This window comes from Ranitomeya variabilis, chromosome 2, assembly GCF_051348905.1.
Source record: "Ranitomeya variabilis isolate aRanVar5 chromosome 2, aRanVar5.hap1, whole genome shotgun sequence".
NCBI classification, from domain to species: Eukaryota; Metazoa; Chordata; class Amphibia; order Anura; family Dendrobatidae; genus Ranitomeya; species Ranitomeya variabilis.
Window position 1 is genome coordinate 199,855,838 of NC_135233.1, and position 24,345 is coordinate 199,880,182.

Here is a 24,345-nt window from a genome sequence, read left to right on the forward strand (position 1 = left end):
AGGGTTTTGCAGCTGACCGCGAAGTCCTCTGTTGTATCTTTCTGCTATTTAGTTAGCGGGCCTCTCTGTGCTAAATCTGCTTTCATACTACGTGTGTCTTTTCATCTGCTCTCACCGTTATTATATGTGGGGGGCTACTATCTCCTGTGGGGACATTCTCTGGAGGCAAGCCAGGACTGTGTTTTCTTCTACCAGGGGTAGTTAGTTCTCCGGCTGGCGCGCGGCATCTAGAGACAACGCAGGAATGCCCCCTGGCTACTTCTAGTGTGGTGTGTAGGTTTAGCATCGCGGTCAGCTCTAGTTTCCATCACCCGAGAGCTTGTCCGTTTACTCTATGCTTCTGATGTTTCCTTGCCATTGGAAACCATAACAGATTTCCATGACAGACATAGGCCGCGACCAATGAATATCCGTGACAGACAGAAGGACAGACAGAAAAACGGAAATGACCTTTAGACAATTATATAGTAGATAGACCCTGCTCCTAAGAGCTTACACTCTAATATGCATTATACATCCTGCTCATAGGAGCTTACACTCTAATATATACTACACACCCTGCTCCTAGGAGCTTACACTCTAATATACATTATACACCATGCTCCTACGAGCTTACACTTTAATATACACTATGAACTCTAATCTAATTCTAATTCTACTTCTAGAATATGTATGTAGTTTATTTATGAAGATTTTAGAATAATACATTGAATACACAGGATTCGGCCGGCCGCGACCAATTAGCGAAGCGTGGTTCAAATCCCACGCCAATTCGCGGCCGGACTGCGCCTGTCGCTGATTGTTCGCGGCCGGCCATGTAGTATATAACAGGCCACGTAGTAAATAGCACAGCCATGTAGTATATTGCACAGCCACATAGTATATTGCACAGCCACGTAGTATATAGCACAGCCACCTAGTATATAGCACAGCCCACATAGTATATAGCACAGCCCATGTAGTATATAGCACAGCACACGGAGTAGATAGCACAGCCCACGGAGTGTATAACAGCCCACATAGCATATAACACAGCCACGTAGTATATTGCACAGCCACGTAGTATATAGCACAGCCCATGTAGTATATAATGCAGCCCACAGAGTACATAGCACAGCCACGTAGTATATAGCACAGCCCACGGAGTGTATAACAGCCCACATAGCATATAACACAGCCACGTAGTATATAACAGCCCATGTAGTGTATAACACAGGCCACGTAGTGTATAACACAGCCCACGTAGTGTATAAGAAAGCCCACGTAGTGTATAACACAGGCCACGTAGTGTATAACACAGGCCACATAGTATATTGCACAGCCCACGTAGTATATAGCACAGCCCACATAGTATATAGCACAGCCCACATAGTATATTGCACAACCACGTACTATATTGCACAGCCACGTAGTATATTGCACAGCCCACGTAGTATATTGCACAGCCCATGTTGTACATTGCACAGCCCATGTATTATATAGCACAGCCCACATAGTATATAGCACAGCCCACGTAGTATATTGCACAGCCCACATAGTATATTGCACAGCCCACGTTGTACATTGCACAGCCCACATAGTACATTGCACAGCCCACATATTATATTGCACAGCCCACGTATTATATTGCACAGCCCACGTAGTATATTGCACAGCCCACATATTATATTGCACAGCCCATGTAGTATATTGCACAGTCCACGTAGTATATTGCACAGCCCACGTAGTATATTGCACTGCCCATGTAGTATATTGCAAAGCCCATGATTCTAACGCATCGGGTATTCTAGAATATGCATGTCCACGTAGTATATTGCACAGCCTATGTAGTATATTGCCCAGCCACATATGACACAGGTTAAAAAAATAAAAAATAAACATATACTCACCTTCCGCAGGCGCGTTGTAGCTGTGTCGCCTGTGTGAACAGTAGTGTTCATGAATTGTACTTTCATTGTCTGTTACGTAATGTGCAAGTTGTTGAATATTGTCCTGGTCGTGCCTTAGTTGGTAGAGCATTCGTTTTTTATGAATTTGGCGATCATGTTGTTCCTGTCGTACAACAGTTTGTTGTGGTGTCTCCGGTTGGCGACGGTGTCTGTGAGATTCCGCATCCTGGGCTTGTCTAGCAGCAGTTTGTTGTGGTGTCTCCTGTTGGCGATGTTGTCTGTGAGATTCCACATCCTGGGCTTGTCTGGCGGCAGTTTGTTGTGGTGTCTCCTGTTCCCGATGTTGTCGTTTTCTTGCTGCTGCTGCTGCTTTTCTGTCATCCTCATTGGCGTATTTTCGTTTATGACCCATTCTAAGATAGAAACACAGGGAGATGCCGCCCATAGGGGGAGACGCAGGCACACACCCTACACAATGGCAGCACTTGACAGCAGTGGAGGACAATGATGATTCCAGAATTCGCGGCAGACTGTGCCCGTTGCTGATTGGTCGAGGCCGCCTGGCCTCGACCAATCAGCAAGGTGGGATTTCCGAGACAGACAGATAATTAGACCCTTAGACAACACAATGGCGGCACTTGACAGCAGTGGAGGACAATGCCCGTCGCTGATTGGTCGAGGCCGGCTGGCCTTGACCAATCAGAGACTGTGGCCGTCGCTGATTGGTCAAGGCCTGGCGGCCTCGACCAATCAGAGACGCGGGATTTCCAGGACAGACAGACAATTAAACCCTTAGACAATTATATATATAGATAGACCCTGCTCCTAGGAGCTTACACTCTAATATGCATTATACATCCTGCTCATAAGAGCTTACACTCTAATATATACTACACACCCTGCTCCTAGGAGCTTACACTCTAATATACATTATACACCATGCTCCTACGAGCTTACACTTTAATATACACTATGAACTCTAATCTTATGAGCTTACACTCTAATAAACACTATACGCACTGTTCTTAGGAGCATAAACTCCTAAGAATACAGGAATACATTATACAGCCTACTCCTTGTAGCTTACACTCTAATATACACTATACACTTTACTCCTAGGAGCTTACACTCTACTATATACTACACACTCTGCTCCTAGAAACTTACACTCTTATATGCACTATACACCCTGTTCCTAGGAGCTTACACTCTTATATACTATACACCCTGCTCCTAGGAGCTTACTCTATAACATACACTATACAACCTTCTTTTAGGAGCTTACACTCTAATATATACTATACACTTTTCTCTAAGGAGCTTACACTCTAATATACAATGTACACCCCTATCTTAGGAACTTTTACTGTAACATACACTGTACACCATGCTCATAGGATCTTACACTCTATTATACTATACATCCTGCTTCTAGGAGCTTACACACTAATATACACTATACATCCTACTCCTAGGAGCTTACACTCTAATATATACTATACACACTCCTCCTAGGAGCATACACTCTAATATACACTATACACCCTGCCCCTAGGAGCTTACACTCTAATTTTTATTATACACCCTGCTCCTTGGAGCTTACACAATAATATACATAATACACCCTGCTCCTAGCAGTTATCATTGTAATATATACAATACACCTCGCTCCTTGGAGCTTACTGTGGAGGTTCCCTGATGAAGAACACAGGAACGTGCCTGGATGAGCGCCACACTGGCTGGAAAACTCAACAAGGATCCATGTATTTCCTTAGCTACCATTTAGGCTTATAATCTCTTTTTGAATCCCTTCCATGTGCAGTGGTTATGGATCATGTACATCTACTATGTGTGTACATATTAGGCTGGTTTCACACGTCCTGATATTTCCGGTACCTGAAAAACCAGTACAGGAGATATTCATGTCCATGTGTCTACTACGTGTGGCACACGTGTTCCGCATCAGTACCACACAGACAGCCACCGGGAAAGAAGCGCTACAGTAAGCGCTGTTCCCTGGTGGCTGTTGCTGAAGCCGGCTGTCGGTTGGGTCCCCCCATTTTTGACAACAAGCCTTGCTAAAGCTCACAGCTGGGGGCTGCTATTCTCAGGCTGGTGAGGGGCCATTGATATTATTATTATTATTATTATTATTATATATTGTGAAAACTGTCACCACACGTCCCGGAGACACCGACATGTGAAAGGGGCCTTACATTGTATTTATCACAGGTCCCAGGGTATGTGTAATTAATGATATCACACCACTTGCTCTATAGATATGGTTTGAACTACTATTGAGCCATCTTGATCTATACATATATCAGGACTACCATACTAATATCAGTTTAAATTGTATTCCTTCCTGGTATGTGCCCTGCACCCTCAGCCTTAGGGTGGGAACACTGGGCACTTGCCCATCCACAGTGGGCACTTGTCGCCTATCTCACAATGCCTCCATGAAGTGAACACAGCATGCACTAGCATTACTTACAGTTTACACACGTGGTCAAAATTGTTAGTACCCTTCGTTTAATGACAGAAAAACCCACAATGGTCACATAAATAGCTTGAATCTGAAAAAAGTAATATTAAATAAAAGATCTATGAAAATGAACAAATGAAAGTTTAAGAAAAAGCGTCTCTGTTCTGCGGTAAGTTTGTTACCGCCAGTTAGAGCGTTGTCATACAGGTGACAAAATGTGAGCCAGCAGCTCTGACTGGCAGTTTTACCGCTGGTCATAAGTGTCAGCTGATGAGAGTACTACTCTCGTCATTCTACATCTGGTCTCGCTGATAGCAGCGAGAGCAGGTGTATGATAACGGGAGTATTCACCATCTGGCGGTTGTGCAATAAATAAATAAATAATAAAAAAAATGTGGATTCTCGTCTATTTTTGATAACCAGCGCAGGCAAGACCGAAAGCTAACATCAAGCCAACAGGTTGGTAATGGAGAGGCGTCCATAAGATGCTCCCATTACTATCCTCATAGTCAGCTGGCAATAAAGAAGGCACAGCAAGAATAAAGTCCTTTGTTTGAAATAAAAACGGACTCCATTATTTGAAAGAAAACTCCCTACCCTCTTTCACCCATTTATTTTCAAAAATTTAAAATAAAAAAAACACCATATTCCTCACCTGTCCAACGAGAATATAATCCATATCTGTCCGAAGACGATCCGGATGGTTTGGAGAGCAGTCACTTTAGTGATGCAACTACTCTCCATACTAGCCATCTCAGACTGAGCAGAGCATGTGAAGCACTGCCTCCCTGTGACCAGCGGTGACATCATTAAGGTTACCGCTAGTCACAGGCAGAGTTTCTCACACTGTGCTCAGTGTTCCTGTTGGCATGGTGAGCGGTCCCATCACTGACGTGACTTCTCTCCAAACCATCTGGATCGTCTTTGGGCAGATAAGAATTATCTTCTGATTGGACAGGTGAGGAATATGGTGTTTTATTATTTGTTATTTTTTTTTAAATAAATAGGTGAAAAAGGGGTGGGGAGTATTTATTTAATATAAAGGAGTCTGTGCCCTTATTTCAATTAAAGGACTTTATTCTGGCTGTGTATTTTTTGCAATCTGACTACAGGGTTGGTAATGGGGGTGTCTTATACAGTAGATGCCTCTCCACTACTAACCTGGCTTGATGTCAGCTGACATTACAAAGTTGACATCAACCTCACAACTATAACCCCACTTGTCACCGTACCAGGGCAAGTTGGAAGAGCTGGGTAAAGCACCAGAATTGGCATATGTAATAGATGCGCCTTTTCTGGGGTGTCTGTGGACTGCTATTTTAAGTCTGGGGGGGGGGGCAATATCAATGGCCCCTTTCAATCTGAAAATACCAGCCCCCAGCTGTCTATCTTATCTTGGCTGGTTGTCAAAAATGGGGGGATCCCATCCCAGTTTTGAGGGTCTCCACCCTGTTTTTTAAATTATTTATTTAAATCATTAAAAAAAAAAAACGGCATGGGGACCCATCTGTTTTTGATAATTAGCCAAGATAACGCTGACAGCTGAGGTCTGTAACCCGCAGCTGTCGGTTTTTCTGTGCTGGTCGTCCAAAATAGAGGGGACCCCATGCCATTTTTTAAAAAAAAATGTATTTATTTATTTGACAGGTGCCCGCTGATGTATACTCTCATCATCGTACTCCTGCTCTTGCTACTGTCAAAGAGTAGTGCTCTCATCAGCCGATGCCTGTGACCGGCTGTAACCTTAGTACCGCTGGTCAGAACTGCTGGCTCCCATGCTGTCATCTGTATGACAACGTGGGGACCACCGATCAGAGTTGATGTTTCTCACGCTGTCACACAGAAGACAGCGTGGGAATCATCCGTACCAAACCCAAAAAATAACTTAGACTTCCTGGAGAAGTCTGTGCTCGTGGTCCGTGCATGGACACTAGGTGTTCGGGTCGGACCCCAAACTTTACCGGTTTGCCCATTATTATTCCTGATATTACTATCTCTGGTCTTTTAGACCAGGTTAGGCAAAAGCAAGCCACCTGTGTATTCTTGTGCCATGTCCGTTGTGGTTGATTCTGCTCATCATGTCTGTGGTTCCAGTTGTTCTGCTCCTGTTGCCATTCAGCCACTACAGTCTCCATCGTTCCTGCTCGACCACCCTGTTGCACCAGTGATATCTGTCCGTGCTGCATTACAGCTGCTCATCTGAACCAGGGGCTACACAAATCCTCCTCACTACATGACACGTAACATCTATCATCAAACATCTATCATCACTACCCCCATTGGGGCTCACAATCTAGCTTCCCTATCAGGATGTCTTTGAATTATGTTCTCCTCATGCAAACATCCTTACAAATGTTGTCCTTGTTGGGAGGTGAACCCAGAACCCCAGTGCTGCAAAACAACAGTGCTAACCACTAAGCCACCGTGTACAATGCTAACCGCCGATCCACAATGTACAGTGATAACCACTGAGCCACCATGCTGTCTCAAATTACATTATAGATATTATATAAGGAAACATACTGATTTACAGGAGAGAACATGTACACAGAGGGGTTTACTTTGGGTAAATGGTGCAGTTCTGAAATTCACCACAAGCCTCCCTTCCCCCCCAGCTACACAGTGTGTTAACGGGGCCTAAACATTAAGTGAAGAGTTACATATCTGGACTTGATTTCATCCAGCTGCCAGGCTCCGGTGACACAAGATTGTTCAGGATTTGAATTTTGTACATTCTGTACCAATTGTGAAGTCATACACAATTACATTAATAACATAACAAATCACAGCCTGCAAATATCCCCCATCATCATTTAGAATTGAGTAATGACGCACTTTAAAACCTAAACATTTAAAAAGGGACCTTCGTTTTAATTTTCTACCTCCATAAATCAGTACTATACTTGAAAATTAAAAATAAATGCAATGTATTTTATTAAAGAAATCCATTCATTCTGCACTAGGACCGATCATTCATTCTTAAATTGTAATTTTATGGGTAAATTCTGTCTTCAGTGAAGACAGATTTTACCAATACTGAAATAGGGTATGACAGTTGGTGCTAACTGGCAGCAGGATGTCTGTTTGTTTGCCGCCTCTAGCTCCATCCACATAGAATGTTATGAGCACTAACTGTCATCTCCAATCTCAGTAATGGGAAATATGTGGTCACTGGATACAGATTTTACCCGCTGAATTGAGAACTTCTGTGATAAGATATATTATAAAGCTGCTTATGTTCATGTCTATATGCTTTTATTAGAGCATGTGGGCTGTTATAACAGATGATTGATCGCTCAGGGTCTCCCAGACCTGTGACATGTGACAGTGGGTCCTCATTTAATGACGGGGTTATCCAGATGGGGTAACCCCTGTAAGGCCAGGTTCACACTGGTATATTACAGCACCAAAAGGTGCATATATCCGGTCCAGAACGTTACTTTACAATATGATTCCATTACAGCAATGAACTCACCATACAAAGGTTTTCGCTGAGATTTTCGGGTTAATGTTGCAGCGCCTTATCCCTCTTATTAACCCCCCAGCTACACAATGTAAGGATGCGATCTTAGGTGAGGAGCGACTGACCTGGACTTGTTCCCTCGACGCTGTCAGGCACCGATGACACAAGATGGCTCAGGTCTTGCACTGCGCACATTCCATGCCAATTGTGATGTCATCTTCTGTCTATGATGTCATGTGCTTTGTGATGTCATCAGAACTCCCTGTTTAACCACTGATGAAGTCTGATTCATAAAAATATATAATTGTTTGAGCTGCACAGAAAATAGTAAAAAAAGAAAAAAAAAAACACAATTTTTTCCCCACTGCACTGCCTGAAAAAAGGTGTTATAAAAGTAAATATCCCAATATGGTAAGAATGTTTTTTTTTTTCACACCATTGACATAGTAGAAAAAACTCTGGTATCACTGAGATCATACTGACCTGGAGCCAAGTCATTTTTCCTAAACTATTAACCCCTTCATGACTGACGCATATTTATGTGGTCAGTTGTGTCCCTGCCTTTCATGCGGGCTCACACGCTGAGCCCGCGTCTTTACCCGTACTTGATGGCTGATTTAATCAGCCATCGAGTGTTTCTAAGGCCGGCGTCACACTCGGCGTAAGACAATACGGTCCGTATTTTACGGCCGTAATACGGCCGTAATACGGAGAAATGTTCCCAAAATAGTGATCCGTAGGCAGGGTGTGTCAGCGTATTTTGCGCATGGCATCCTCCGTATGTAATCCGTATGGCATCCGTACTGCGATATTTTCTCGCAGGCTTGCAAAACCGACATCTAATGGATTTATGTGCTCAAATGTTCGGGAAAACATATATACAGTATATATATATATATATATATATATATATATATATATATATATGTCTTTGAGACACATATATATATATAGTCTGTATTTATATTTACTACAGCGCGATATCTGTGAAAAGCCGGTAATTCAATTGCCGGCTTTTCATTTCTCCTTCCCAAACCCGACAGGATATGAGACATGGTTTACATACAGTAAACCATCTCATATCCCCATTTGTTTGGCATATTCCACATTACTAATGTTAGTAGTGTGTATGCAAATTTTGGGCGCTGTAGCTGCTAAAATAGAGGGTTAAATGGCGGAAAAAATTGGCGTGGGCTCCCGCGCAATTTCCTCCGCCAGAGCGGTAAAGCCAGTGACTGACGGCAGATATTAATAGCCAGGAGAGGGTCCATGGTTATTGGCCCCCCCGTGGCTAAAAACATCTGCCCCCAGCCACCCCAGAAAAGGCACATCTGGAAGATGCGCCTGTTCTGGCACTTGGCCACTCTCTTCCCATTCCCGTGTAGCGGTGGGATATGGGGTAATGAAGGGTTAATGTCACCTTGCTATTGTAAGGTGACATTAAGCCAGATTAATAATGGAGAGGCGTCAATTATGACACCTATCCATTATTAATCCAATTGTTTGAAAGGGTTAAAAAACACACACACACACACATGATTTAAAAGTATTTTAATGAAATAAACACAGCGTTTGTTTTAATATTTTATTGCTCTCTCAATCCATTTGCAGACCCTCGCTTGGCAAAACAATAAACACACAATATACTGTACATACCTTCTGCTGACCCGTCACGTCCCACGAGGTAATCCATCTGAAGGGGTTAAAATAATTTACAAGCAGGAGCCCTGCAAATGCAGCTGTGCTCGTGCTTGTAATTCCCCGGCGAATGAAGGAAATGTAGGTCATTGACCTACATTTCCTTCAGTCGCGGTGATGCGCCCCCTGGTGGATGTCCTCATATGACCTGGAGCGTGGGAAAAAGTTCCCAGGCTGCAGTTCATGAGAACATCCACCAGGGGGCGCATCACCGCGACTGAAGGAAATGTAGGTCAATGACCTACATTTCCTTCATTCGCCGGGGAATTACAAGCACGAGCACAGCTGCATTTGCAGGGCTCCTGCTTGTAAATTATTTTAACCCCTTCAGATGGATTACCTCGTGGGACGTGATGGGTCAGCAGAAGGTATGTATATTGTGGGTTTATTGTTTTGCCAAGCGAGGGTCTGCAAATGGATTGAGAGAGCAATAAAATATTAAAACAAACGCTGTGTTTATTTCATTAAAATACTTTTAAATCATGTGTGTGTGTGTTTTTTAACCCTTTCAAACAATTGGATTAATAATGGATAGGTGTTATAATTGACGCCTCTCCATTATTAATCTGGCTTAATGTCACCTTACAATAGCAAGGTGGCATTAACCCTTCATTACCCCATATCCCACCGCTACACGGGAATGGGAAGAGAGTGGCCAAGTGCCAGAACAGGCGCATCTTCCAGATGTGCCTTTTCTGGGGTGGCTGGGGGCAGATGTTTTTAGCCACGGGGGGGGCAATAACCATGGACCCTCTCCTGGCTATTAATATCTGCCGTCAGTCACTGGCTTTACCACTCTGGCGGAGAAAATTGCGCGGGAGCCCACGCCAATTTTTTCCGCCATTTAACCCTTTATTTTAGCAGCTACAGCGCTGAAATTTTGCACATACACACTACTAACATTAGTAGTGTGGAATATGCAAAAAAAAAGGGGATATGAGATGGTTTACTGTATGTAAACCATGTCTCATATCCTGTCGGGTTTAGGCAGGAGAAATGAAGAGCCGGCAATTGAATTACCGACTTTTCACTAACACCGCTGCGTATTTCTCGCAAGTCACACTGCTGGTCCGTTTGGAATCCATATTTTTCTCGCCCCCATAGACTTTCATTGGCGATTTTTTTGCGCAATACGCTGACAAACGCAGCATGCTGCGATTTTGTACGGCCGTAGAACGCCGTATATTATGGATCCGTAATATACGGCTGATAGGACGAGACCCATTGAGAAGCATTGTGCCGTATGTTATGCGAGTTTTACGCACGTAGTTTCTGCGCTCTTACGTCCGTAAAACTCGCATGTGTGACGGCGGCCTAACAGCCACGTGTGGATGGTGGATCCAAGATCCACCTGCAGCTGTTAGCCAGATAAATGCCGCTGTCAATCACTGACAGCTGCATTCAACACGCGAAGACAAGAAGAGCGTCATTGATCCGTCCCATCAGCACTCGCTTCACGTGATCGCTGAGCATCGCTGGGTCATCATTACAGCCTGAGGTCTGCAAAAGACCCCCTGCCCGGCATCACAATGCTCCTGTGAATGCCGGCTCGTGGCTCTCATTCATAGGAGATCATGAATTTCTCTATACATAGCAGTGCTGAAGGCCTGCTACGTGCAGCACAGGTGACTGGACAGTCCCAAAGGGGACTATTAAACACAGTAAAAAGTTTAAAAAAAAGTTTTAAAAAATAAAAAAACCACAAGTTTAAATTACCTCCCTTTTACCCATTAAAAATAAAACAATAAAAATAACTGTGTTGATAAATGTCCGATCTGTAAAAATATCTAATAAATTAATCTGATCGGTAAACGCCATAACGAGAAAAAAATGAAACCGCCAGAATTACGTTCTTTGGAGTCATAGTAACATTGCAATAAAATGCAATAAGAGGCAATCAAAAGATCATATCTACCTCAAAATGGTATGAGTAAAAAACGTAAACTTAGGACGAAAAATCAAGCCCTTACATAACACTATATCCCAAAAAAATTAAATATTACATGGCTCGGAAAATGGCGACAAAGGCAACATTTCGTTTGACAAATTTAGGATTTTTTTTCACAACTTACTTAAAAATACTACCATTTTGGTATCTGTGCACTCGAACTGAACTGGAGGATCATATTGTCAGGTCAGTTTTACCATTTATTGGACATGGTACATAAAAAATCTAAATAGCAATTGTGGAATTGCCCATTTTTTTGCAATTTTACTGCACTTGGATTTTTTTTCCAATTTTCCTGTAGACTATGTAGCAGAATGAATGGTGTCATTCAAAAGTACAATTCGTCCCATAAAAAAACGAGCCCTCATAAGGCTATGGGGACGGAAAAATTAAAAAGTTATGGCTCTTGGAAGAAGGGGAGGAAAAAAAGGAAAAACGGAAGAGGTTAGCGGCATAAAAAATTACCCCCAAAACAGAATTTTTTTCCCATTTCATCTCACTTGCCAGTTTTTTCCCGTTTCTTTGTACATTATATTGTAAAATGAATGGTGACAAGGATTCACCGAATGGCACCAATTAAAGCATAACTTATAATATGTTGTTATAAAATATATCAATGTATACGGTAGTTTTATTACCCCTTATGATCTGGGTCTGAACAAAAGCAAGCAATACAGCAGGAGGGAGGAAAAATTCACCCTATTAAATCACTATGGATTCCCTTCCTACCAGCGGAGGTTGGCACCCTTCAACCTGAGCAGTGGCGCCCCCGCTCAACGACGGCTCTCCTTCCCTGTCCCTAACAAGCCCTATCAAGATAGAGTGCAAAAAGATAACAGTATTGTACCATACGTGTTAAGGCAAGCCCAATAATCTACCTCTGATAAACCATATGGCACATCTTATATATCAGAGAGGAAGGGGGGATAGGGATTAGTTGGATCATCTGGGGTAGTGGATTCCAGAAAACTGGTGCAGCACAAGAGTATTGGAGACGTAATTGGGAGGTTCAGATTATAGGAAATGTTAGTCTTAGATTAGTTGCGGAGAGGAGGGAACAGGTAGGGTGATAGAGATAAGGGAGGAGATATAAGGTGGAGCAAAACTGTGGAAGGTTTTGCGGGTGAGAGATAAGTTTGTATTGTATTCTGTTGCAAATGGGCAACCAGTGTAATGACTGGCACAGTGTGGAGGCTTCGGTGTAACAGATAGAGAGGAATATGATCCTGGCTGCGGCATTCACGACGGACTGAAGAGAGTTTGGTTAGAGAGAGACCAATCAATAGAGAGTTGCAGTAGTCCAGGCGAGAGTGAATAAGAGCAACAGTAAGAGTTTTTGTAGTTTCAAAGGTGACAAAAGGTCGGATTCTGGAGATGGTTTTAAGATGCAGATACAATGAGCAAGTGAGTGATTGGATATATGGAATAAAGCAAAGTTCTGTGTCAAATATGACCCCAAGACAGCTATGAGGAGTAATGGTAGAACCACAGAAGGCAATTGCAATATCAGGTATAGGTAGGTTAGTAGGTTTGAAGAGATTCTGTATCAGGTAGAGGGATGACATGATGTTAGGCTCAGTGGACAATCCCTGGTATTTTTTATAAAGGTGGGGTGATATTAGGAGACGATGTGTATAATTGGGTGCCATTAGCATAGAGATGATACTGGAAACAACATCTGCTGAATCTTTGTCCAATGGGGCAGTGGATAGGGAGAAGAATAGGAGGCCTAGGACTGAGCCCTGAGGAACATCAATAGTAAGTGGAAGAGGAAAGGAAGAAAAGCCAGAAAAAGATATAGTGAAGTAGTGGTCAGAGAGGTAAGAGGAGAACCAATAAAGGACGATAGAGCAGAGCATAGTTAGGAGGACACGGTGATCCAGTGTCGAATGATAGAGACCCAAAAGAATCAGCAGGGACCATTAGATTTACCTGTTAGTAAATCATTAGAAACTTTATTGAGGGCAGTTTCTGTACAGCAGGGGTCCTCAACCTGTAGTTCAGGAGCCACATGTAGCTCATGGTCACATAAATTGTGGCTCACGACTGTCTGCCAGCTTGGTGCATTAGCTCCAGGTCTAGAAAACAGGTATGAAGAGCACATCTCAAAATGGTGAATATTGTGAGTAGCCCTGCACAGAAGAGCAGATCTGGATGCACATAAATGATCTCTAAACCACTAAGATCAGTATAAGTATTATTCGCTGAAGACAGGATGAAGCAAGCGGTCAAATGTGGTGCTTGATGTTGGATTAATCAGTGTGTTATCAGTGCTCGATGAGAGAATACTGAATGAGGCTATTGTGGGAACCCCTAGATCTTGCTTGGTATTCTGATTGGGGAGATTTCTGTGGAAAAGTTTTAGTTGTTAGACTTGTAATGAGGCTTTGGTTGCCACTATTATGAGGGGTGGCGGAAGCTGGATGTGGCTCGCAAGCCTCACTCAGAGCTTAATGTGGCTCTCAAGGTCTGAAAGATTGGGAACCTGCTTTAGAGTGTAAACCGGATTGTAAAGGGTCAAGAAGAGGTTAGCGATGGGGGAAGAATAGAGACAGGCCTGTAGCTGGAAGTGCAGTTCTGATACAGGGATTTTTTTTAAATAAAGGGGTTATGACAGCATGTTTGAATGGAAAGGGAAAAATGCCAAAAGAGAGAATTTAAAGGGGTTGTACACCATTAGGACAATCCCTTCTCAATCTGAATGTCTGGCCCCATTAGAATAGAAGCACCTATACTCACCTTTGGTGTCGGATCTGTTCCAGCAGTGTCAGCACTCGCGTTCCTGAGGCTCATGTGAGGTTGTTAAATCACATGATCCCTGTGCCCAGTCAGCGCTGGCGTCACTAGCCAACTAATAAATAATCAAGAGGAAGAGAGAGTTGTGGCTGGCCACTCACTTCCTCTTGATTACTTATACTGTATGTCTGAAGGAGGAAACAGTGATGCCAGCGCTGATTGGGCGCAGGGCACATGTGCGTAACAACCTGATGTGTGCCCCAGGAACGCAAGTGATGACCGCTGGAGATTCATCAGCACCGGAGGTGAGCATGTGTTTTTGTTTTAACGGGTCCAAACATTCAGATAGAGAAGGGGTTATCCTAGTAGCAAACAACAAATTTAAATATTTTAGGTGGACAGTGAAATATAGGGAGAGAGACTGAAGGAGATGTGAGGGAATAGGGTCATTAGTACAACTTGTAGGGCGAGAAGAAGCAAGAAGCCTGGTAACTTTTTCTTTTGTGGCAGGCTCAATGGTGGAAAGTGAGCTTGAGATTCAAGATGGAAGGGGGCCTAAGCCTCTGAGGGGATTGTGCAAAAATGTCCTTATGGATATGGTTTTCTTCTTGGAAATAAGTGCCTAGATCGTCAGCAGTGAGGTTGATGACTGGGGCCTGTACTTTAGAGCTCTGGGGGAGTGAAAACAATTGTTTTGGCTTGTTGACTAGTAACGTGATGAAGTAGACTTGTTTGGCCAGATCGAGAGCAGAGTTATAAGTTTTGAGCATGAACTTATAGTGGACGAAGTCTTCTCCCGAAAGAGATTTTCTCCACAGACGCTCATCATGCCTAGAGCACCGCTGGAGAAAATGTGCTTACGCTGTGTGCCAGGGTTGCTGTCGTCAGTTGTCCAGTTGTTCTGTGTGTAGCCGATGCTGCTTCTTTCAGGCTCTCTGCAGTGTATTATTATAATGTGATAATGTTGAGTCCGGACTGAAACATTCACCAAGAAGTCCTCATTCATAGATGAAGTAAAACCATTTTTCTTTACTTCAGGTATAAGGTTCATAGGGGATAAGTTCCCTTTAGGACTGTATAAATATTTTAAATCAATTTTTTGGGGGGTGACTCCCTTTAACAAGATGCCTGGTAACGTAATCAGCTGCAGATTTTATAGAAGGCAATTTGCAGATAAAATCTTCAGCAAATCTGCCACTAGTCAACTCACTGAAATGTTTGACCAAGTTCCCATTATTAAATTACATATTATTTGTCAAGAACATAACATTTGGTGTGAAAAAAATGTGAAATAATTCCAATATCTGGAAAGGGCCTAGTTACTTAAAGGGGTCATCTCCTGTTCCTTTCTTCAGGATCGCACTGCTGCCCTGCTTGCCAGGGGGGCCAGCGAGACGTAGACTATAGATTAAAAATAATTGCGTTCTTGAAAACTGAGAGGATTTTTAATAAGGGGTAAACTAACAAGTTACTAGTTTTATAAGCGCTCCACACAATCTGGGAAATGATGGAGACATATGATGGCCTATCCTCAGTATAGGTCACCAGTATTGGATCAGAGGGGGTCCGAACCCAACACCTCCCAAGAGGGATGCCACAGCCCTGTACACTGTGTAATGGACATTTCCAGGTACTGCAGACAAGCTCCCTTTAGGGGTCAGACAGACAACTGTATTTTCGACTAAAGCATTGGATCACTGGGGCCAAACTTATTCTATGGGGCCACGCACATGTCCGATTTTTCCTTGGACCGAGTCTGTCCCAGGAAAAAAAATCACAGCACTCAGAATTTGCAAGTGATCTTCAGATCGCACTTGGCCATGCAAGTCAATGAGTCAGTGGGGAAACATCTGACCGCACTCGGATAACATCTGAATTAATACCAACATTCTAAGTTCTATGTGTAACCTTGGAGAGGTGCAAATAAACCCACTTTGTATACATGCATACATTGTATTTATTTCTTGCTATAATGTATCGGAATACTACAGCCTTTGCCATAATTTATACTCTTTTACATCAGTGCAATCTAATTTAGATGATGGCCGTTATTCAGGATGACATTCACTACGGACTCTGAATTATTCTATCGTCTGTCAATTTTCCGATAGAATAGGCTCTGTGGTCTTTCCGGTTTGGTGTATGCTGTATACTGTCCGGTTTTTACTCTAAATAAAATATTTTCTTGCTTTGATAAAAAAAAAAATCCCTCCATTCTTGTGAAGAGAGAGGGATTTAATAAGCACATTTTTTTTATACAAAAAATTACTGTTTTTACATGACGGTTCAACAACCCAAAGGACTAGACATCACATTTCCCTTAAAGTGAACCTGTCACCAAGATTTTGCTAAGTAAACTACAGACTTTATCAGGTTGGCGCTGTTACACTGATTAAAATAATACCTGGGGTGAAGAAATCCATCTTGTGGTTCTTGTGTAATCAGTGCTAGAAGTTTTCAGTTAATGAGATGCCCCATGCTTGGGCCAGACTGTAGGCAATCTTATCTTCCTGCTCTAAGCCAGAGAAACTAAGGAAAGACCAAGAAGAAACCAAGGAAAGACCAAGGAGAATCCAAGAAAAGGCCAAGGAAAGACCTGCCCACAGACCGCCCAAAACACAATCAGTCTGTCTCTATGATGAGGAACATGTTTGTGCTTTGGGGCGGCCTGTGGGCAGGTTGTCCTTTTGTCTTTCCTTGGTTTCTCCTTGGTCTTTCCTTGGTTTCTCTGGCTTAGAACAAGAAGATAAGACTCTGCTTCCAGTGCCGCCCCGGAGAACAGGCACATCATTTGCTGAAAACTTCTAACATTGTAACAATTTTTTATTCATTTTTTGTTCCTGGGTCCAAAGTGTGTTTTCCTAATCCGTTATGCCTAAGACAAATAGAAAATAGTTGTTGTTCCACAAAAACTTTGCTTCTGTGATCAGGACAATGAAGACTACTCAGTATTGAATACGAATGGAGAATTTTCCCGAAAACAGACAAATTTCAAAATTTCATTGTCCTGATCACAGAAGCAAAGTTTTTGTGGAACAACAACTATTTTCTATTTGTTTTAGGCATAACGGGTTAGGAAAATGCACTTTGGACCCAGAAACAAAAAAATAAATAAAATATTTTAATAGTGTAATTTCCTTTTTCTGACACAATAAATACAAAATTTTTCTGGCCTGTGGTCATAAAATCAAAGTTTGTGCTGAATCTAGTTGTTTTTCCATAGTCTTTAAACATAAGCAGTTGAAATATTACTCTTGGAAGCCAGGAACAAAACTGTGTTACATAGTGTTATACAAGAACCACAAGATGAATTTCTTCACCCCAGGTATCATTTTACCTGTATAACAGCGGCAATATGACACTGTCTGTAGTTTACCTAGCAAAATCCTGCTGACAGGTTCACTTTAAGGTTATCCTCTACTCGGACAAGCTCTTCTAAATCCTTGTTTCCAAGTAAAATGACAACAATTGTACTCACCTCCAGTGCCGGCGCTATTCTAGCAGTGTCGAAACTGGTTCTCTTGAGGCTCACGTGATATTATTACATTGTTGTGTCAAGCGATCCCTGAGGCTAATCAGCACTGGTTTGACGCTCTTTCAGACATATTAAGATATCTGGAGGAAGTGAGAACTGCGGCTGCCCTATCACTTCTTACAGCTGTCAATCACATCTGTAGGAAAGCAAATCCAGTGCTGATTGGCAGCAGGGATTGAGTGACATAACGCTGTCATGGAAGCCCTGGGAGAGCAATGGCCCACTCTGCTGGAACAGCGCTGGCACCGGAGATGAGTATAAGTGTTATTATTTTACAAGGGAGCAACGTAGGAATTAAGAAGGGGTTGTCAAAGTAGTTGACAAACGCTTAAAATTTTACTTTACAATTTTTGGGTAATGATGTTGACGGCCGCTTGATCCAGAACAGCACATGGAGCCTGTCACAACCTTTAACGTGGGTGGCTGGATATAATTTCTCAGTTGTCAGAGAGGAGAAAAAACATTACAGTACGACAAATAAAGTCACTTTTAGATAGCTTACAGCTTTTGCATAATATATATATATATATATATATATATATATATATATATATATATATATATATATATTTATATAAAAAGAGAAAATTAATTGTAGAATATTTCTTTCGGCTTTAATTTACATAATTCTAAATAAAACTTGTGCAAAGAAAATTCATTATAATGTCAGAAACGGTGCAAAATTAATACAAAGGGAACATAAACTTGATAAATGTGATGGAAAGAAAAAAAAAAACACACCAGGAGTCGTAAAATAATAAAAAAAAATGCACAAGTACTTGCCCCAATTAGAATATAACAATATTAAGGGTCTCTTCATATCACTTCGTCTATATTTCTGCTTTGTGTGGTCCCACTTTCCCAAAATCTATATTTCACAGTTTTCAGTAATTGGATGGTTGCACAGTCTCACATGTATTTCACAGTCTGGCCATTATATATGAGTGGCTTCAGTATGCACTGCGCTGTACGTGTGTTCCCATGTGTACTGGCACACAGACTTACATTGGATCCATTAACACCTACAAAAGAGGGTCATAGCGTGAAGTATGGACTAGTGACTATGTCACCTGGAGATATAAAGATCCCTACAAAAATCCAGCACAGGATCAATAATGACCTTCACTGAGAACAAACTGGACAAGACACATAAATGAAAACCACATACTACAAAACAGATAAGATAAAATAATTGTATGCGACTGTATACAGAGCAAAAGTTATGATGTACATTTATAACGAAGAGTGACCCAGAGATCAGGACAAAATAATGAATCAAATTTAAAATCCTATAGACCTTGTAAATGATCAAAAAAGTGCTTGGTTCATGATATATATATATATGAATAGAGCCATCAAAAAAGTGCAGAAGCAAAAGTATAAACGTATAAATGCAGCAAATAAAAGTGCAGATCTTAATAGAATAATATAGAAATTGAGTTATAATAATGGACTATTGCAATTTTCTTCTAATCGGTCTCACTCTTACTACGCTCCAATCCATCCTGAATGCTGCAGCCAGGATAATATTGCTTGCCAACCGTTACACCGATGCCTCCACCCTGTGCCAGTCATTACACTGGTTACCTATTCACTCCAAAATTCAATATAAACTTATCACTCTCACCCACAAAGCTCTCCGTGGATCAGCACCACCCTACATCTCCTGCCTTGTCTCAGTCTACCACCCTTCACATGCCCTCTGTTCTGCTAATGACCTAAGACTAAAATCCTCAATAATTCGAGCCTCCCATTCTTATTTCCGAGACTTCTCGCGAGCTGTGCCATTTCTCTGCAGTTCACTACCCAGGACAATTCAATTAATTCTCAATACCAAGAGTTTTAAGCATGCCCTACAAACGTACTTCCTCTGTCTGGCCTATGGCCTCCCCATCACTAATCTTACCATTCCTTACAATTTTTTTTCTCAAAACCTGGTCCTTTGTATTATCTGTTTCCGCCCTCCATGCACCTAATAGTCCTGTGTGTCTGTACTGTGCACCCTCTGACTGGTGACCGGTTCATGTAGCATTATGTGAATACCCTATTATATTGATGGCCGATCCATACAATACAAGCACATTATACTATTTACCTTTGTGACCCCCTAACCTCCTATCTCCTCATAGTCATAGATTGTAGCTTGTGAGCAGCAGGACCCTCACTCCTCTTGGTATATGTTATGTGTTATGCTGTAATGTCTATTATCTGTACACGTTCCATCTGTAATGTAAAGTGTTGACACTATAAAAATAAAAATATTATTATTATAATGAACGATGGAATACCAATAATAAATAACCTAAAAGTATACAAAGTTCATTGATAAAAGGTTACAGCAATGTAAAACTAATAAAAGGACTACAAACCCATAGAATCAAAGTGCACTGTTCAACCTCCACCTCACCCTCCAACACACGTTTCGCAATGCTTCCTCAGGGAGTGGTTAACGTTGGGTTCATGTTCTGTCCGTTCTCCACATGGATGTAATGAAAACCGTTCATTCAGCCCAAGCTTTTTACTGATCAGTTTGAGCTTTTACATAATGGGTGGTGGTGACTATGGCTCCCTGCAGTCCTCTGGATGGCATAGAGGCTAGGCATGACGAGAGCAAGGAACATAGGCGTCCAGGAGCAGCGGCCTGAATATACAGATCAGCGCCATGAAAGGGAAGTAACGAGACAATCTGTCCGGTGTGGAGGGTGGAGAACCTGGAATCTCAGCGTTGTCTATCCAGCTTCTTCTTGGAGCACTGTCGGAGAGCTGCCATGATGAAAAGCTGCTGCCATGGGGCCGATCAGGATCGTGGTGCATTGAGATGGTTCTATCATCAGACTATGCCCTCCAGAAAACCGGTGGCGGCGGAGTGGTCCTACCTGTCCCCAAAGGGATGGGGTGATGATGAAATCACCAATGGTAGTTCTTCACACCTGAAGCTGCCTGCTCGGAGTATTAGCTCTATATGAGGGAGTGAAGTAATACTATTAATTCAGAATACTGTATTATACCTAATATTACCGCAATGAATCGTGGCCACCAATAAACCCGAACGGCACAGAATCCCATAAATCGCTACAATGTGTTATTAGCCTTGATACATTATCATTTGTATGTTCCATCTTGTTTTGTGGGGGGGAGGAATCCATCACGGTGATCAGCCTGCATGGAAGGGCGATTTTCATTTAAGTACCTTATAAAAGTGCGGTGTAGGCAGAAGCAGCCATGCATATCAGCTAGTGCATAACTATTACCTCTTCCTGCATGTCCGGAGTATTGATAGAGAACTGAGTAATGGGCTGAATATGCCTCGCAGTATTAATGAGCCATGAGCCCGACAGGAAAAATAATCACCCCGTCTAAACTTCACTCTATCAACCCCCGCTGCCAGCTCTGTCTGGGATCCGAGTGTAATGTATGCAGGGACGGACACACACTACAGGGACCTGCGGCGAAGCTCAGAAAAAACAGACATATTTATATATACTTTATATATGTATACATATATACTGTACAGTGCAAAAGTTTTAGGCAGGCGTGAAAAGATTGCTGCAGAGAAAGAATGGTTAGAAAAATAGAAGCGTTAAAGAGTTTATTTGTAAGCAATTAGCAAAATGCAAAATGAAGGAACAAAAGAGAAATCTAAATCACAGCAATTTTTGGTGCAACCACCTGTTGCCATTGGGGAGTATGAATTCAGATCCATTTACACGGCAAGCAGGGCCGGCAGACCAGGCAGCCGCCTAGGGCTCCCTCTCCTCCAGGGGCCCCCAGCCAGTGGTGTGCCACTAACAGCAGCACACCACACAGCCGTCATGGGCCCCAGAGTAGTAGGGGCCCGGCGCCAAGCCGCACGCTCCCCCTCCCCCAAATCACGTATTCAACTTATCAGCATCATAGATGCCGATACAGTTGAAAGCAGTGATGGAGGAGAGAGCGTCATGTGACGCTCCCTCTCCTATCACTCTCGCCCTGCCTCAGTGTGTGTCAGCAGTGGAGCTGATGAGACGCTATGCAGAAGCCAGAGAAGCAGGGGGACAAGGAGAGGTAAGTATTGTCTGTGTGTGTGTGTGTATGTGTGTGTGCTGCATGATACTGTGGGGGGGGGACTGCACTATACTGTGTGTGTGGGGGGCTTCATAAGATCATTAGACTGTGTGGGGGAGGGCTGCACTATACTGTGTATGTGGGGGGCTGCATAATACTGTGTGTGGCGCCTGCACTATACAGTGTGTGTGGGGGGACTGCACTATACTGTGTGTGTGGGGGAGGCTGCGCTATAATGTGTATGTGGGGGGCTGCATTATACTGTGTGTGGGGGACTGCACTATACTGTGTGTGGGGGGGCTGCAGTAGACTGTGTGGGGGCTACACTATACTGTGTGTGTGTGTGTGTGTGGAGAGGGCTGCACTATACTGTGTATGTGGGGCTGAATTATACTGTGTGGGGGCTGCACTATACTATGTGTGTGTTTGAGGGGGGCGCTGAATCATATTGTGTCAGTGTGGTGGGCAGCATTATACTGTGTGTGAAGGGCTGCATTATACTATGTGTGTGTGGGGGGATGCATTATACTCTGGGGGGACTGCATTATACTCTTGGGGCTGCTTTATACTCAGAAGAGCAGCATTATACTGTGTGTGGTGTTATGGTTCCCAATGGCAGGGGAACATCAGAAACATAGAAAAACGGACAAGCTCTCGGGTGATGGAAACTAGAGCTGACCGCGATGCTAAACCTATACACACAACTAATAGTAGCCAGGGAACATGCCTACGTTTTCGCTAGACGTCTCGCACCAGCCGGAGGACTAACTACCCCTAATAGATGAAACACAGTCCTGGCTTGCCTCCAGAGGAAAATTCCCCACAGGAGATAGTAGCCCCCCACATATAATAACGGTGAGTTAAGGTGAAAAGACAAACGTAGTATGAAAACAGATTTAGTACAGCGAGGCCCACTAACTAGATAGCAGAAGGATACAATAGTGGACTTCGCAGTCAGCTACAAAACCCTATAAAAAACCATCCTGAAATTACCTTAAACTCATGTGCCAACTCATGGCACCGGAGTGGCAATTTCAGCCCACAAGAGCTTCCAGCTGCAGAGAATCACATAACTGCAAACTGGACAAAACATACAAAAATAGACTAAGGACAGAAATGTCCAACTTAGCTGGTCAGCAGACTAGGAGCAGGTACATGCAACAGAAAGACTCTGGTTACATTGATGGCCGGCATTGGAATGACTGAGGAACAAGGCTAAATAGGAAACTCCCACATCCTGATAGAAACAGGTGAAAAGCTCACAAGACACCAGTACCACAAGCGACCACTGGGGGAGCCAAATAACCGAATCACAACAGTACCCCCCCCTTAAGGAGGGGGCACCGAACCCTCACAAGAACCACCAGGGCGATCTGGATGAGCCCTATGAAAGGCACGGACCAAATCAGAGGCATGAACATCTGAAGCTGAAACCCAAGAATTATCCTCCTGACCGTAGCCCTTCCACTTAACCAGATATTGAAGTCTCCGTCTGGAAACACGGGAGTCCAAGATTTTCTCCACCACGTACTCCAATTCACCCTCAACCAGCACAGGAGCAGGAGGCTCAACAGAAGGCACAACTGGCACCTCATACCTCCGCAATAACGACCGATGGAAAACATTATGGATAGCAAAGGATGCTGGGAGGTCCAAACGAAAAGACACAGGGTTAAGAATTTCCAAAATCCTATAAGGACCGATGAACTGAGGCTTAAACTTAGGAGAAGAGACCCTCATAGGGACAAAACGGGAAGACAACCACACCAAGTCCCCAACATGAAGACGAGGACCAACACGACGATGGCGATTAGCAAAATGCTGAGTCCTCTCCTGGGACAACTTTAAATTGTCCACCACCTGACCCCAAATACGATGCAACCTGTCCACCATAGAATCCACTCCAGGACAATCCGAAGATTCCACCTGACCAGATGAAAAACGAGGATGGAACCCCGAATTGCAAAAGAAAGGGGAAACCAAAGTGGCAGAACTGGCCCGATTATTAAGGGCAAACTCTGCCAACGGCAAAAAGGTGACCCAGTCATCCTGATCAGCAGACACAAAACACCTCAAATAAGTCTCCAAGGTCTGATTAGTACGCTCCGTCTGGCCATTCGTCTGAGGATGAAATGCAGACGAAAAAGACAAATCAATGCCCATCCTGGCACAAAACGCCCGCCAAAATCTGGACACAAACTGAGATCCCCTGTCAGAAACTATATTCTCCGGGATACCATGCAACCGAACCACATTCTGAAAAAACAGAGGCACCAACTCAGATGAGGAAGGCAACTTGGGCAAAGGTACCAAATGAACCATCTTAGAAAAACGGTCACACACCACCCAGATGACAGACATTTTCTGAGAAACAGGGAGATCAGAAATAAAATCCATAGAGATGTGTGTCCAAGGCCTCTTAGGAATAGGCAAGGACAACAACAATCCACTAGCCCGAGAACAACAAGGCTTGGCCCGAGCACAAACATCACAAGACTGCACAAAAGTACGCACGTCCCGAGACAGGGAAGGCCACCAGAAGGACCT

The 24,345-nt window shown here is 43.1% G+C and overlaps 1 long non-coding RNA gene across 1 annotated transcript in view; it reads right to left on the minus strand.

The window, feature by feature from the left end:
- Positions 1–8,021, minus strand: part of LOC143809231 (uncharacterized) — a 130,721-nt gene extending 122,700 nt beyond the window's left edge. The window contains exon 1 of the long non-coding RNA XR_013222161.1: positions 7,963–8,021. This is a non-coding gene — a long non-coding RNA (uncharacterized LOC143809231). The remainder of the gene's footprint in view (positions 1–7,962) is intronic.
- Between the last annotated feature and the right edge of the window lie 16,324 nt (positions 8,022–24,345).